The sequence below is a fragment of the Carettochelys insculpta genome, chromosome 26 (assembly GCF_033958435.1).
Source record: "Carettochelys insculpta isolate YL-2023 chromosome 26, ASM3395843v1, whole genome shotgun sequence".
NCBI lineage: Eukaryota > Metazoa > Chordata > Testudines > Carettochelyidae > Carettochelys > Carettochelys insculpta.
Window position 1 is genome coordinate 9,282,686 of NC_134162.1, and position 15,504 is coordinate 9,298,189.

At 50.6% G+C, this 15,504-nt stretch overlaps 1 protein-coding gene across 6 annotated transcripts in view; it reads left to right on the forward strand.

Annotated features, from left to right (window-relative positions):
- Positions 1-15,504, forward strand: part of SOX13 (SRY-box transcription factor 13) — an 85,137-nt gene that overhangs the window by 27,626 nt on the left and 42,007 nt on the right. The window contains exon 1 of one of the 6 annotated variants that reach the window (XM_074977625.1): positions 316-510. The exons of 4 other annotated variants lie outside the window; for them this stretch is intronic. The gene's annotated coding sequence lies outside the window, so the exon portion shown is untranslated. Of the gene's footprint in view, positions 1-315; positions 511-13,121; positions 13,198-15,504 lie in introns of those variants that run through there. One more of the 6 variants, XM_074977629.1, reaches the window with a different exon arrangement.

Here is a 15,504-nt window from a genome sequence, read left to right on the forward strand (position 1 = left end):
GCTGCGGGGGAGCGTGGAGGGGCAGAGATGCGGATTTGGGGGGCCCCCGACAGCTGGACGGCAGCCCCCCATGTCCCCAGGGAGGAGCAGCGGCTCGCTGGCTCGGAAGCAGGTGGGGGGGGGGGGCCGTACGTGTGGCGGGCGAGCCCCGGGCCAGGGCACCTTTGGGGAAGCGGCTGGGAGCGCGGGTCGGGCAGCCTGCTCCGAGCGCCACCCCCCCGCCCGGCCGCTGGGGCCACGGCGCAGCCTGCCCTGCCCAGGCCGGGGGCGGGGGCATCCCTCGGCAGCGGCTGGCTGGCCCGGCCGGCCGCGCCTCCCTCCTCCCCCGCGCACCGCGCTGGGGCAACTCTCCCGAGAGGGGAGGGGGAAGGGGCCGCCCCCGCCCGGCGCTCCGCCGCCGCCGCAGCAGAAGCAGGAGCAGCCCGGGGAAGGAGCCGCCGCCCGCTCCGCTGGGGGGCAGCCGAGAGAGCCCCGGCCGCGGGCAGCCCGAGGACGCCGCCCGGCTGAGCGGTAAGTGCCGCCCGCTGCCCCGCTCCTGCTGCCCGCGGAGCCCGATTCCGAACCTCCCTGACTTGTTTCTTCCCGAGCCGGGCGAGCCTCCCCCGCGGCCCGGCGGGCGCTCGTCTGGACCCCGCCGAAAGCGGCTGGGCGGGGCGGGTTTTCCGAAGAAGCTGCACCCGCCCCCGGCGAGCCCGCCGCTTGCAAACTCCTGTTTGTACCGGGGCCCCTGTGTGTTTCCGGGCACACGCAGGTCCCAGGCTGGGGAGGAAGGAGTTAACCCCGGTGGTATTAAACACGCCCCCCCCCCGGCCCCATATAACCAGACCGTCAGGTTTCAGTTGCCTCTCACGTTTTTGTGGTGCGCCTGCCCTTTCCTGTTCAGTAGCTGGACACGAGGAAGGTCTTGATTACTGCCAGGCCTGGCTGGATTTAGTAGGTTACTGACATAATGGTGCAGGTCAGGTGTAAGGGGGTGGGCGGAAGGGGAAGGGTTTTTGTGGGGCTCTACGTTGGGGAAAAGAAGCAGATACTTTCTCTGGTTGCTAGCCCCATCACCTCCCCCCGCCACTCTTCCCCTGGGCCCCATGGCTTATTTATGACATTTATCGCCTGAGCAGGGACACCGTCTCGCCAGCCAGTCTGGAATGCTCTGTAGTACTATGATTTCATAGTAAAATGGGCAGTTGGTTGGGTGACACTTTCTGGAGACGCAGGCACCAGCAGAGGTCACCGTGCATGTTGTAAAATAAACAGGCAGAGGGACTCACACTGAGTGAAGATGGAAATCTGCAAAGATGAGCTTGTAGCTGGAATCACAGCTTGGAATGGAGTTAGTGATTTAAAGTATATGTATTTAAAATGCTAAACGCTGCTTATTTCTTCCCTCCACCTTCTGAAATGTCATGATAAATTTACGTCGCCCACACTGTGCTTTTATTTATTACCGTTTGATAGCACGCTGCGTGTTTGAGGATTCAATATGTGCGAGTCCCAGTCATTGCGCCTATAGAAAGCCTAGGTGGCAGAGGGAGACGTACGTAGTTTGTAAATATCCCGTCTGGTCCTTTGACTTGTTTGTTGTTGGCTTTTTCATAGTCTTTTCTTCCCACTGTAGGATCACCTTAAATGATTCCACAAAAGAAATATTTATCCGGTGTGCTTAGAGGCACAAGGGGAAGAGTCACAGAATCCATGCAACAAACCTGCATTACTGTGTGATGTGCTCAGAGGTTTGGCTTTGTTAAACCATTTTTGGTTGTTTTTTAAAATACTGTCACAACAATAGGGCTACCAACAAAGAGGATCTGTAGTACGATAAATGTTTAGTAGCATCACTTTTACTGGTACCTAAACAAACCCAAACCCAGCCATTTTAATCTTGTGAGCTTCCTTTGGTGTCACCGAGCCAGCATTTATGGCCGGTTTGAAAGTGAATTAAAGTTCTTCAGAGGCCCAAATTGATTTCAAACCAAAAGACCCTGTGCCTTGGCTGGGGACCACAGATGGAATTCTAGCCCTGCTGAAATCAGTGGGGCCTAAGTTCCACCCCCACCACCCTGACTGCCTTTGTCTTTATTCCAGCTGCTCTGTAACATGCCTAGCAGAACAATTGGGGCTATATAAATAATACATAAATGGTGTCTGAGGTGAGTTGCGGTAGTGCATGGGGGTGGATTTCATGCACTTTTTGGCATAGGAATTAATTAGCAAATTAAAACAGACAGTTACAGCCAGCATGCCCTCCAATTTTTCCATCCATGGGTGGAATAAATTTTATGTGCACCACCAATAGGAGCACATGCTGCTACCTGTGGGTGACTTTGGGCATGCTGCTGATTAGCAGGGCAGCACCAGAATCTCTCCTGGGCAGCTGCCCAAGGGCTCAGCTTACAAAGAACTGTGATTAAAACCCTCAGTTTTCTTGGTTAAAGGCACTAAATTTCACCTCAGATAGCATATTCCACCCGTACAGCATCCTCTAGGTACTTTAGAGTTAAATAGTTCAGGAGAAAAGTTACAATAATTAGTGGAAGGAGAGAGAACAGAAGACCTGTATTGCTAGGGGAGAGGTGAGTGATAGGTTTTCATGCGAAAGATGCAAACAATTAGAAAGCTGGCTTATTTCCACCTCAGGCTAACAGTGTCTAATATTTTATGCTAATCAGGGGAGCCACCCAGGAAAAACTTGCTGACAGCAGTCTCTTATTGTTTAAATGACATCTTCCAAGATATTCTAATTACAGAAATTTTGGATTATAGTTTATGAGGCATGAAGGGACAATTATATCATCTAATCTGGCCTTATGTGTCATACTGGCCCCTGAATTTCATCTGGTTAACTATATGCAGTATTGAGCCCAGCTGCTTGTGTTTCACTCAACTTCTTTGTGGTTCATTTTAACTGAAACACACTGCATCCTTTTAATCATCACCTATTTTTAAGCATAAAAGCCGGTGAATCAATATTCCACTTTAAAAATACTGGTGAAGTCTGGGGAAAGTGAGGTAATGAGGAGAGAAGTGTTTCTAAATCTTGCTGCTTTTACTGCGATATTTTACTGGCACTCTGTTTTCCATGTAGGTCTGTTGGATCTCTGTATTGGCAGTAAATCTGCCATGGTTTGAGAATCCAGAATCACGCTTTGTCCTAGGAGATCTGCCCACACCAGATCTACTTTGGGAACCCACTCTGTCCATCTCTATTTGTAGATGGTTGCCGGTAGGGTTGAGTACCATGAAATATCCTCCCCATAGCACCAGTTTCCTGATTGGGCAGCTCTACTGAATCTCTCTGTTTTTTTCCTGATAATTTTGAGCTCTCCCACTTGGAAACAAATCTATCTCCTGGATGTACCCTGCCAAGCATTTTTTTCTGCTTCTCAAACTGAAGTGCTCAAACAAACCCTTTTGGAAAACATTTTTGACAAGCAAAGTTTGTTTCAACCTGTCGAGGGGAAGCAGCAGGACTTACAGTTGCTTTGACTGCGTGTCAAGTATAAATGGGCTTACGTGTGCTGCTCTGACCAGCCAGGCATCAGGCGGCGAGTTGGAACTGGTTTAAAATGGTTCCTCGCTGGAGAAGTGTAATTTGGTTCCTGGGATCCTTGGAAAGGGAGCGCTGTGAGAGCAGAGTCCATGGCGATGTAAGCACAGTAAATCTATTCTTTCAATGGCTTTATTTTTACATTTGCTATTTGTTCAGAAGTCCCTGGAGCGCCTGTCTGAACTTGCGCTTTTCCCACACTGTCTGCGTGCTTCCTGGAAGCAAGGCTTGTTAGGCTGAGCGACGGTCACTTGTATTAAAAACAGCTTGTGAGGAGAAGGGTGATGCCGGCAGAAGGAAATGAGCCACAAAGATTTTTGCTTCAAGGTCATGGGTTCAAGTTTAACCTGCTGACCACCTGGCGGCTGTGAACTGAGGTGGTGGGTCTCAGTTCAGTTCCCCAGCATAGGTATCAACAACAGAGTTGGCTCCTTTGGGGTCAAGGGCCCAATGTGCTGTCATGCCCGCTCTCCTCTGAGTCTTTTATCTCAATGTTATGGTTGTGAATCATTGGTGTGACGACATGAGCCGGTCTCAGGTGAAGGGTCAGTGGAGCTCTTCGGGCTGGATCACGAGCAGTTTACAGAACCGTACAGCGTTGGCTGAAGTCTTGAGAGGCGCGCTCTTATAACGCAGTCTGTAGAACTGAAGGGCTGGAGGACCAGCGTTCTGCATCATGGCACATAGAATGCCACCGACTCCCATATCCTACACTTGCCAGCGTGCAGCGGATTGAGTCTTGCTTCATGGAGGGCACCTTCCTGTTTGCTCTAGGCCATCAGGTTGTAAACATGGTTGTTTTGGGGTTTGACTTGTTTTGTGTGTTTGGGTAACCATGGATCGCTGCTGTTACCCTGGGGACTGCATTTCACAAAAGGGAGCTGCCAGCAGTGTGTACTTGTTGCTTTTAGAGCTTTTGTCTAGGTTTGCAACTTCCACCTCTGCTTCCACAAGTGAACAAATAATTTTTTGGGGGGCGGAGGTTGAGGAGTGGCATTTGCGGCTGCATTTTCTACAGAAAATGCATTTAAGAAAACATTGAGAGAGAAGTCTCGCGATTGTTAACCCAGTGCAGCATACACCACTCTCGAAAATGACATATAAAAAGCTGTTTGTCTTCCTTTGTTGAGTGCCAACAGTGTGCTGAGTGCGGTGCAGCACAGACAGGATGGTGTAAATTGTCACAAACCCCCACCCCACAGTGCAATAAATTGTTACAGTGCAAAAAGTTATGGACTCCATTCGCCCTTGTAGGGAAATAGCCCCTGTGAGCTAAATATGCTCTTTAGTGCACACTATAAAGCTGCTGTTGGCTTCATTGAGAGCTGTGTGCAAGTATTTCAGGCCAAATTTTGCCCTGCACTCTAATGAGCTTCTAATCATTGGCTCCTCCATCAGGCTCGGCTGAGAAGCTGTTGCATTTTGAACACTGCTGTCATTTTAAGTAGGAGGGAAGCTGGCACAGCTGAGAGGCAGCAACTTTTAGAAAATCTGTGATTTGGAAACCCTCCCTCCCACGCCACACTTAATCCACCTGCTCTAAGGCCATATGTCCCATCCTGGAACAGGTCCAGTCCTACACAATGGCCGTTGGTCTGAATGAGCTTCACCAGCTCAGGGATAAGGATGGGATAAAAATGGGACTGGATTTGCAAGACAGAATGCGGCTGCTGCGTTTTGTTCTGGCTTGTGACAAAAGCACCCCAGCCATTTGGGTGGATCAATTGACAAAGTTTCTCACTTTTTTTTTTGTCATTTTCTCTTGTGACTGCTGAAGTCAAAGGGACTTAAACAAGCACTTAGAGTTAAGCATGTGCTTAAGCTGTCCCTGAACCCTGGCAAGCACTGAAATTAACACCCTGGATGTAGAGCAATGCTTTTGCAGTGGTCTTAGGTAAACATTTGTTTTGAAGCGGAAAGACACTTTTTTTCATCATTGCAACGTGGGGAGACTATTCTTTTGCACCTTCTTCAGCTCGTAGCCCTTTCCATTCATGCCCTGATTTGCAGCTAGATTGCTGAGGAATGTGCGTGCATCTGGACTTCTGACACTCCTTAATTTAATGCTCCATTAACATCTACGCTGGCATGAGGCATGTGGCCATTATAAAAGATTCAGTCTAGTGCCTTTGGAGACTAGACTCCTTCCCCTTGCCATACCCCCGCCACCCTGAGTCTCTTATTATAGATATGAGTGCTTGTATTTAAAGCATCGTTGGAAATTTCATGTGGAAATTTACTAGTCCAGGCACAAAATCGGCTGGCCTGATCTTTCATGATGATTTAGCAGTGGCAGGGGAAAAATAGCCCTAAGAATACGTCACTTGTCTGTTGGAAAAGGAGAAAGCAACTGAGTTGAATTCGGCAAGAATGAATTCAAAGATGGTGGGTTGTTTTGAATCTGAACGTGGTTTTTGGTTGGCTCTGATTATTCTCACCCTTACCCAGGTGAAAATGATGAGTGGTCCCACACAGTTAATGGTGCAATGCTGGTAAAAGTAAGAGGGGATTCGGGTCTGGTGGGTGTTTTTTCGTTCTTTATTAGTTTCTTTTTCAAAAGGCCTTCCCAGCCCCTGTGTTAATAGAAATGTTCGAAGAAATTAACAAAAATCAGTCGCTCCCTTTTGTTGTTGCTGTGGCGTGTTTGGCTTGCTGTGCCTCCCTGAGCTTTGCACCCCAAATGATAACCCATTTCGATTGGCCTGGGGGCTGGAATACTTCTTTCTAATTCTGGGGGTTGTCCTGTGAAATTCGGCAGCCCTGTTCTAAAGTGCAAAAGACAGAAATCGAAACCGCCTCAAAACAAGTCATTCGCATCAGTTTGGAGGATGTGGGGGTTAAATTGCCATCGGCCGGTCTGCCTCAGCTCTCGCCTTTTGATGGAGCTGTAATGGGGATGGAATTTCATGGCACAAAAATCTAGTGTAGAGGAGGCTTTTGGACCCACTTCATTCAACAGCAGTAATGCCCTTGTGGTCATCTCTTATTATTTGATGTTGAAGTTGTGGCATCTCCTCAGGGCCAATGAGTCTGGATCCCCTGTGTAAAGACTGAGTGTTAATAACGGTCCCTGCCTCAGTGCCTAGGCTTCCCGATGAGCAGCCGTCATCCTCTATTCCTACCTGTCACCCAGCTGGCATGAGCACAGGGGGCAGTAGTGGAGGCACAGTGCAGCAGGGCCACGGAGAACCCGCCTCAAGCAGCTGGGTGTGTGGTCATCATGGCTCAGCTGTGCATCCACTGATGCTGCCCTCTGCCACTGCAGCTACCCTGCAGTTTGTACAGTACTTAGTGTATATGAGACACTGCTCATGGGCAGGGTACTCACGCTTCTGGCTGCTCTTGCAGACATAGCCAGAAAGTCTCATTTGGAACGCTGCCTTTTTCCCGTGCTCTCCTCACCCAATCTTACGCAGCTGCTGTCTTTTTGCTCTGTGTGTATGCGCAGCTCCTAGCACAATGATTCCTGCTTAGGGTTTTGTTGTGTTTTTTTTCTTTTTGTCGGTGGGAAGGGGCTATTGGGCAGGGGGCTGGAATAATTCCATCTAATTCTGTGGGTTCTCTTCAAAGCTCTCAGTGAAGTATCTTAATCTTTGCTACAGATATACTTTTGAAACTGAATTGTCCTGCGATGCAGAGAAAAGCAGCAGCCTGTGGGCTACAGTATAAATGAGGCTGGGTTGATTAGGAGGGAGGGGAGACTTTTGGCAGGGTTTTGGAAAGCTGTCATGCCAGGGAGGCTGTAGGTTGCCACGGACCATTTATTACTGGAATGCTGCAACGGAATGTCAGAATTTCTCTTTTGTGTAGACTCGGAATGGAGGGGTCTGCTCTATTATTCTCCCTTCTCTGGTGGCAGGAAAGAGGATCCCTTGGCGGGAGAGGTTTGCACGTGAGTGTGCCTTAAGGAGTTGTCTGCCTACCAGTATAACTCTACTGATGTAGTAATCTGGCCGGGTTGTGGATGGAAGATAATTTTTAACGAGACCTTTTCCAGTGTGGGTCTCATTTTGCTTCATTGTGTCTCAGCCTCCCACTTATAAATAACAGCCTGGATTTACAGGGTTAAACTGAGGCACAGTGAAAGGGTGCAGGATGCCCAAGGCTGCACTGAAAGGTTTTGACTGGACTGAGACTAGCATCCAGGTCTCCGGAGTGGCAGTCCTGTGTCTGTAGCCACCAGCCCATCCTTTCTTGCTTGTTTGTAAGCTCTGGAGGAGATGCTGACCTGATTCTTATGGCTAAACCAGGCAAGAACGCAAGTGTCTTGACTTTTGAAAAGTACTGGTTGACTCTTGCCAGTCTGGCGCTCTCTTGTCCAGCAACATCCCTGTAATCCGGCATGATTTTAGCTGGCTGGACAACCACTTATCACGGGTGTGATCATGTTTCCCATGGTGCTATAAAGTTTGTTTCCAGCCACCAGGCCTGGCTCTCAGTGTTCTGTGCTGTTCTTTAGCTGTAATTTACCCCAAATGTCTTCTAAGAGCCCAGTCAGCAGTGGAAGTGTTGGTGATGCTGCTAGATAGTATTGACCTCTTGGGGTCCAGCAAATTCTCTCATCTGGCACCAGTCAGGTCCTGAGGTGCCTGACAAGAGAGGTGCAACCTGCATTACAACAGTGCTGTGGGTCCAGCAGGGTGGAATGGGCTATAGAGACAGAGTGGGCTATAAACCGTCATGGTCATACTTAAAGGAGAATGTCCATCTGTCCCTTTGTCCTTTCCATGGGGGTTCTTCACCCCCAGGCCAGAAATAGGTGTGTTTTGGGACAGGGAACCCAGAGCAGTTGATTAACGGGGACAGTCTGGCATGTGATGGTGTGAAGCCATCAAAGGTTTACAACCTCCTTGGCAACTAGAAATCCTTGAGCTGCAGAGTGGGGAGAGCAGACAATTTTCTCCCCTGCTTTTGATCTGCAGAGCTGGGGTATAACTCTCCCCTCCCCCTATGCAAAAGCACACGCTCTGGCTGCTTGGCTGCCCTGCTTACAGAAAGGAAAGGACCCTGGATACAGGCATGGATTCTTTGGCCAGCTGTGGACTCTGCGCGTGATTGGAATGGGTGTGCGGTTGGAATAGGAGCGTTAGGTTTTACATACCTCCCCACCAGTGTGCCCTAGAAGCTGAGCACTAGGGCAGCCACCAAGGAGAGATTCAGGTGCTGCCCGTCTGATTAGTAGAGTGGTTACAGTGCTTCTGTGGGTGGTGCACATCCCGTTATGCCTTGGTACACATAACAAAATTTATTCCACAAATGATGGGAAAAAAATAGCGGGAATGCTGCCCCCCAGCCCCCCTCCCCCAGAATGGCAGACATCCCGTTGACACCAATAGGCCTTGGATCAGGTCCTCAAGGTCAGCTGAAGAAGCGCTGAGGACCAATGTTCCCTGTAAGCTGAGTGATGGGCGGCCGCCCAGAAGAGATTCAAGTGCTGCCCAGATGATTAGCAGAGTGCCCATAGGACCCACAGCCGGCAGCATGTGTTTCTGTTGGTGGTGCACCTCCACACGGGCCTCAGTGCATGTACCAAAATTTATTCCACCCCGGAAGGAAAAAATTAGAGGGAACGTTGCTGAAAACCCAGATCCAGGGGGAGCTTGCCATGGGCTGTGTGTTTGGTAGGAAGCCTTGGGAAAGCCTTCCCTGCCCTATGCGGATGCTATGCAGCAAGGACCTTGTCAGAGGGGCTTACCTCTCTTGAGGGGCCCCTCTGTGGCTGTACCCAGCAGGAAGCTGGGTGGCATTTTGGTGGCCAACCGTGAATTCGTCAGGTGGGTGTTAAATGCCTTCCCTCACTGTGCTCTGCCCTGGCTGTAGTCCCTTTCCCGGTTCCCTGCTCTCTCCCCGGTAAACAAATGGTGTAAACATAGCTCTGTGTGTGGGTAGCAACTGTGCCCTTGCGCTCCGCTGAGCCGGTCCCCAGGCCAGGCCAAGGCAGGTGGAGGCAGAGGCTGCCAAGACCCCTTGGCTCAGGCGAGCATGCTGCAGCACACACCCGGGGATACATAAGGACACACCGGGAGAATGGCAACAGGTGTTTTAGGCACTGGAGAGACACAAAGAGCCTCCTGTCTGTGGGCTAGAAGTGGAGAACAAAGCGAGCGCTTCTCCCTCAGTCCCTCTGCGGGGGAGAGCTGTCCTGGCTGCAAACAAGGTGGAGCGGCTGTGTGCTCACGAGAAAGTGGATTCTTTACTGGGGAGTGGTAAACGAAATGAAACATCTTGGGTCCCCCCGCAGGCTCTGCGGGCACTTTCCCAGTAACTTCTGGCAGGAGGTGGCCCAGCCTGAGCAGAAACAAGTAAAGGGTTAAGGGTCTGATCCTCTGCCGCGGCAATGGCTGCAGCTCCACAGAAGAAGACCACACTGCAGCCCAGCACCCACTGAGGAGCTGACCCTCTCTTTGAAATCCCAGCCTCCCTCAAGTCAATGGCACAGCTCCTCACGCACATGTACGGGAACTGTGTGTCCTTCACCTCCTCTGATCCAAGCAGGAAGAAGCTGCAGTGGGGCCGGGGGGGGGGGGGGGGGGGGGGGGCTCAAGTGTGAATCTGCAAGATCTGTCCCTGGGACAGTGCAAGAGTGCTGGTAAATCCCGACTGCCGTTGGCTCTTTGTTGCGTGCTCAGATGTGTGTGGCACCTTGGTGCTAACAAAAGACCCTTCCTCCTCCTTCCTCATCCTCCCGTCAGAGACTGTCTGAACAGGCTCAGATTCCTGCTGGGTTCTGTGCTTGCATGTGGTGGCCTCAGTGGGAGTTTCCCTTGAAAAAGTTAAAGCCAGTGTCAGGAATACAGTTAAAAATGAAGGCAGCAGGGGTGAGCTCTAAGGCGGGGGGTGTGGGAAATGCAGTAGTGCTGTTCTCTGGGTCCAGAGCCGCCTTAGGCCTCCGTAAAGAAGAACATTTCTATGGGAGCTTTAGCAGGCCTGGAGGGGATGGTGACATGTTCTTCCCACCTGGGAGCAGATATTGTCTCGACAGCATCCTTGGATGGATGGAGCCATTCACTAAAAGGCACAGAGCATTAGGCACCTTTAAAAAAGCTGGCCAAGTAAGGCTAGGCTCCCAACTCCCACTGAAATCCAGTGCTGCGCTGCTCGGCTTTAGGGACAGCTTAGCCACGTCCTCAGGGTGCGGACGGCTCTTTGCTCAGCGGCGCAATGCTGCAGTTCGCTGGCATACTTTTCTATAGTTTTCCAAAGCTGCTGCCTGGCTCCTTCAGGTGTGGGTGGCCTGGAATGGTTCATAAAACCAGGGATCTCCCTCTAAACAGGACGTAGGTATTTGCCTGACAGGAGCAAGCACAACCTGGTAGGCACTGTATGCCCCTTGGGGAGGCAGACAATGACTAGCCCCACACCTCTGCCTCTTCTGACTGAGGCTCCACCCCTTGCACATCCATTGCCTCCCACCTGCCCCATTGTGGTTGCTGGTTTTTGTGCCCCCCATCCTTCTCCTCCCTCCCCCTGTGGTCACTGGTCTCTGCTTCCTGCTCCTGGAGCTCAGGGTTGCTGGGCAGCACAGCTCCAGTCACCCCGAGCAACTGCTGAAGCCTCCACTGCCCAAATGAGCCCCCAGCACTGTCGTGCCAGAGTGGCCCAGAGGCGCACTACCTCCCACAGGTTCTGGGAGCAGGCAGGAGGGGGCCTGCCATAGGTAGAGCATGTGGGGGCTTCCTCAGGCTGTTTGGGAAGGCAGCACCTTCCCGAGCCTAGGATATCCATCAGTCATGTACACACCCACAAGATAAAGAGGTCCCTGCCTCAAAGAACTTCTGGCAAGCAGAGCTCTGCCATCGGCGGCGATGTGGAGAGATCAGGTGGGATGGGTGGAAACTGGACTGGTAGATGATGGATAAGTTTCTAGATCGTGGCACAGCCTGAGTTTTAAAGCAAGGCTGGAGTCTACGGTGATTTGTTTAAGCTTTGGGGCCTAGCACAGGTGAAAGTGAGGTAGGGAGAGAGCACAGCCGGTGAGCAAGGGCAGCTTTTGCGCAAGCCTCCTGAGCACATGGCTGCATTGCACATTGGTGGGGGCTCAGTTACACCCATTTCCGCTCACGGTGCAAGTCAGAAAGTGGTTCTCCCAAGTGCAAGCCTTGGGAGAGTAACTGGGGATCTGAGGGTTAAACTGAGTTCTTTCAGTATATGAAATCAGCAGCATTGATTGTGTGAGCTGTATACTCCCCTCCGTTAGTCCTGTGCAATCTACACAACCTCAGGTTGGGCCCCCAGTGACACCTGTGTGACTCCACTGTAGTCTTGTTGGGTGACACTGATGAAACTAATTACCTGGCATGGAGTTGCAGTGATCACTGAAAGCAGGGTGTTGTGCTACCACTGGAACTTCGTTAGCGATCCTCTTAATAAAAGAGCAGGAACGCTCCCACTTGCCTTTTGTTAGCGACAGAGCAAGCCACAACAATGCAGAGTGAAAAAGTGGTTTTTTATTGTCACTAGCTTTGGCTTGGATTACGCACACGTGAACAGATCTGTTAGGTAGGATGCTGCCATCTTTAAGCCCAGTTTTCTGAGTAAAACGGCACTTGAAATCAGCGAGTTGGGAAGTCTTGCAATAAATGCCAGAGATCTCTGATCCCGGGTAGGAGGGGTGTTAAGTCTCAGTAGAAAGAAGGCATATCCTGGAGCACAGTGACTTGCTGCAGGTTGAACCTCTCTAGTACAGCACCCTGGGGACCTGACCGGTGCCAAACAAGAAGTTTGCCAGACCTCGGGAGATTGGTGTTGTCTAGCACATTCCAAACACTTCCACGGCTTGCAGGGCTCTTAGAAGACATTTAGGGGTAAATTACAGCTGAATAACAGCCCAGCACACTGAGAGCCAGGGCTGGTGACTGGAAACAAACTTTGTGGGACTGCAGGAAACTTGGCCACACCCATGATAAGTGGTCGTCTGGGTAACTAAACTCATGCTGGATTAGGGATGTTTCTGGATGAGAGAGTACCAGACTAGAGAGGTTCAACCTGTACGACTGTGCTGAGGCATTGACTGTATGCTGAATTGTAGAGAAGAGGGCCATGCCACTGACCAGTGGGGCCTGATTGTCTAGTCTCACCTCATTGGCAATCAGGAGTAACTCCGCTGCAGTGAATGGATTCACACTCCTGAGTGAGGTGTAGTGTTTCAGTGGGTGTCTCCTGTATCCTTTAGCCAGGCCTGACACAGCTTAGCTTATGAGATCTAGCAGGTGCAGAGCTGCTAACTTTCATTAGTGAGAGGGCGATGGCTTTGACTGGATGAAGAGATAAGTGGCAGCTACAGGAGCTTGGAGCCCAATATTGGAGACTGAATTTTCTTGAGAAAAGTTAAGATTTTAACAGCAAACTGCCAACCCGCTCCTGTTGCACCAGCTAAAATCTGTCGTTAAAATGTCAGGAAGAAACATAGCAGCTAGGATGCAGCATTATCCATCAAACTGACTTTGTCCGCAGCCATTTCAGAATGGTGGCATTTTCTCCTCACCGGATGAGTTTACTTTCAGTGTCTCTGTTGCTCTGCTTGTGGGTAAGCTGTCTAACACTCTTCTATTTGAATTGCAGTTTGGGAATGTTTCCAGAGCTCTTAAAAACCTTCCAAGGTGCTTTGCAAACCAGAATGCTTCTGAAGATGGGAGCAGTCTGAGTGCTGCAAGGTAGGAAAAGGGGAAGAGCTTGTGACTAGATTTTCAGATGTCGTCCTTGGTGTTAGGGGCCCAACTTGTGAAACCTTGGGTCTGGCTTTCAGAAGGAAAATCAGGCTCAAGGCTTAGGACAGGGATGAGCAACCTTTCTGAGATGGAATACCACAGTTTGACCCTTAGCCTGCTATGTATGGTCTGAATGCCCATGATGCTTTTTAATGTCACTAAGGCTATGTCTACATGATGGGCGCTGTTTCGGGATACAAAGGTATCCCGGAATAACTGCTCGTGTCTATGCAATGCGCCTCTTGCCTCAAAACGGTCTTCGAAATAACAGGAGTGCTATTGCAGCATCCCTGTGTGCCTCATCGCATGAGGAGTATGGGGGTGCCTCGAAACAGGGCTTTATTTCGACATGTGGTGCTATTTAGACAGCTCGACGTGCCGAAATAGCCTATTTCGAAATGTACTCGAAATAAGCTGTGCAATTTGCATAGCACAAATTGCATAGCTTATTTCAAACCTCCAGCACCATGTAAACCTAGGCTAATAGTCCTACTTACAACAGCTTTCATTAATAAAGGTACAGAGAGCGGTAATAAGCGGTAAAACAATTTAGGTGGTGGTTGGCAGCGTCAGCTGATCTTTTGTTAATCCGCAGGCGGCATGGCAGTGAGCAAGCTCCTGGCTGCATGGGGAGGAGAGGTGGGGCTGGTCTCCCGCCTCGTATGCTGATGAAAATCGGCTCGTGATCCACTTTTGGCACATGTGCCGGGGGTTGCTGACCCCGGCGTAGGAAGTTGTGTACCCAACGCGTGGGGGCGGGGAGTTGTCAGTGGCGACTTCTGAAAGTCATGGTCTTCCTGTCACATGTAATGGAAGCTGTGAAGTGTTAGGAGGAGGTTGGCGGAGGGCGTTGGTGAGGTGCGTTGGTTTATGGTGGTTCATCTGTTGCTGGGATCACACACTGACTCAATGAAGTCTCAAGGATAGCCTTGCCGGACGTGAGAACCGGCCGTGCGGTACATCCGTATTGTCCGTGTCTCTGCTCAGCAGGTAGAGGCAGGAGTGAAAGAGGTGGTGTGGTGCAGAGATGGATTGGCAAGGAAGGGTGTGAGCTTGCGTGGAAGCTGCCCGTGCCTAGTGGCTGTGCTTTCTTTATCCCTCTCTTTCGCTAGTCCTGTGCCCAACAGCTTACACAAGGAAAGAACAAACGAGCTCTTTTTAGACGAGAGCTCTGCACTTGAATGTGGCTGATTGTTGTCTATTGGTCTTGCAAGTTATATATAGAGGTCCTGGCACTGCACTCTGTGTCACCAGTTTTACTCCAGAGAGAAGAATCAAACCAACACCTCCACAATGTGCGCCACAGCCAGCTCAACATGGGTGTCTTGAGAGAAACCTACATCTGCATGTGTCTCTGCAGCACATACCTGCCACAAACCCCAGTGGCACAGGCTGCTTTTGTGCTTTGAGGAGAGTGTTCAGCCAGTGAGGTGGTGCCAGCTCTTTGCAGCTGCTGAAATGGCGCTGGCTGACAGGTGCCTCTCTCCCTGAGGCACTCTGGTGGCAGCAGGAGCAGGCTCGTTTAAAGTGGTTTAAGAAGGGGATGTGCAACCTTAGCAAGGGCTAACGGGAGGAAATTAAAGCAGAAGAACATTTGGGCTGCTTGTCCTAATAGTGACATCTGTTATGTTTATCATACACGTGTAACAGCTTTTGTCTGAGCTGCATTGAGGGCCAGGTCCCCGCTGGCGTAGTTCAGAGCACAGCAGTTCCATCGATTTCGGTGGAGCGATGCTGACTTATGACAGTTAAGGATCTGATCCTGGGAAATTCCCGGCACGTCTGGGAGGTAGGTGAATGATCTCCCCTTTGAGGAAATGAGCCACAGGGAGGGGAAGTTGAACAGATGAGGGTGGTGCCAGGTACAGAACCCAGAACTGCCGTCTCCGAGTCTGTTTTGACCACTGGCCCGTGATGACTTCCACTGGGAAGTCATCCAGGAAACACGGTGGACAGTTCATTGCTTGAGACACTTCAGAACTAGACCAGGCCCTCTTAGCTTGGAAATCGCCCCTGCCCTGGCTTCATGGACTGAGTGATTTGCTAGGTCTCTTCCAGTGATGATTTTTGCAATAGATTCAAGACTTTTTAGGGCGGAACTGAAATAGCAGCCGTGGTTGGTTTATAGCTGTGCTGTGGACTTCAACTGATGTGGTGTCCCACACAGCTGACTTCTTGTAATGCTTGCAAAAAGAGCAATTAGAAATAGCCACCTCTCTGTGTGCCTTTTTGTCCTTTCAGGTGTGTGGGGAG